The following is a 930-nucleotide window of genomic DNA, read 5'->3' as shown; positions in this document are numbered from 1 at the left end:
GCTGAGCAATTAGAAAACATGTTGGAAAGCCCACAGCGTTCAAACTGTGGCTGCGGGGAATTTTCAAAAAAGCCTCACGTCAATTTTTTAATGAAATTTTGCTTGAAAAGGTGTGACGTGGCTTATTCTCCTCTCATTTTGCAATTTAATCGACTGGCTCGGTATCGCTTTGCGCGCGTCTCTACTCCCCCTTCTCTATTTTTGCTCTAATGACAACGTTTTAAAAAAAAGGTTATTTCATCAGAGCGGAAGTTATCGTCGTGGTGTCGTTTTATACCTTGGGAATCGGCGAATAAATAACCGCCGGCCAGCGACCGGTGCTCCCCGGCAGATACAGAATCCACTAAAGGATTAATGGCTCGAAAAACTTATTTTTTTTTTTTCAAATACGGTTCCGCTGAGGAAGCACGAATGAGGCTCATGGTCACTTTTTGTCACTAAAAGGTTCAGGAAACGACGGGGCCGAAATAGAAACCCAGATTAGCCGTCCTATCTCGCAGCCGCGGCAAAACGTGGCCGGCCTCGCTTATCTGCCCTAAACCACAACCGTGGTGAAAATCCGTCCTCTAATTTCTTTTTCTATCTTGTTCACCTGCTTGTTTGTGCGTCGGCGACCGTTTTCCTGCCTCCTGGGTTTCATTAGGGCGAGGTGATTGATACGGAGCGGAGTCCGTCGGGCACGACGCGCCGGCTGGTGCGGCGGGAGATAACTCGGGGCTGGGAGGGACGCCCTAAGAGCAGGCAGAGCTTTTCATCTCTGTGGCCGGTTCAAATCCCTGACCTGAAATGAATTAAGAGGATCAGGCTCACCCGTATCCGAGCGGAATGATGCCCTTTACGGAGCACGTTGTTACTCCTGCTCCGAATTTTCACCTTTGTTGCAAACAGCCCGTGGTCTGAGAGCCTGAAGACGTGGAAAAAAAATAAAAA

This window comes from Apaloderma vittatum, unplaced genomic scaffold (assembly GCF_000703405.1).
Source record: "Apaloderma vittatum isolate BGI_N311 unplaced genomic scaffold, ASM70340v1 scaffold17031, whole genome shotgun sequence".
Taxonomy (NCBI): Eukaryota; Metazoa; Chordata; class Aves; order Trogoniformes; family Trogonidae; genus Apaloderma; species Apaloderma vittatum.
This window is presented reverse-complemented; position numbering follows the sequence as displayed.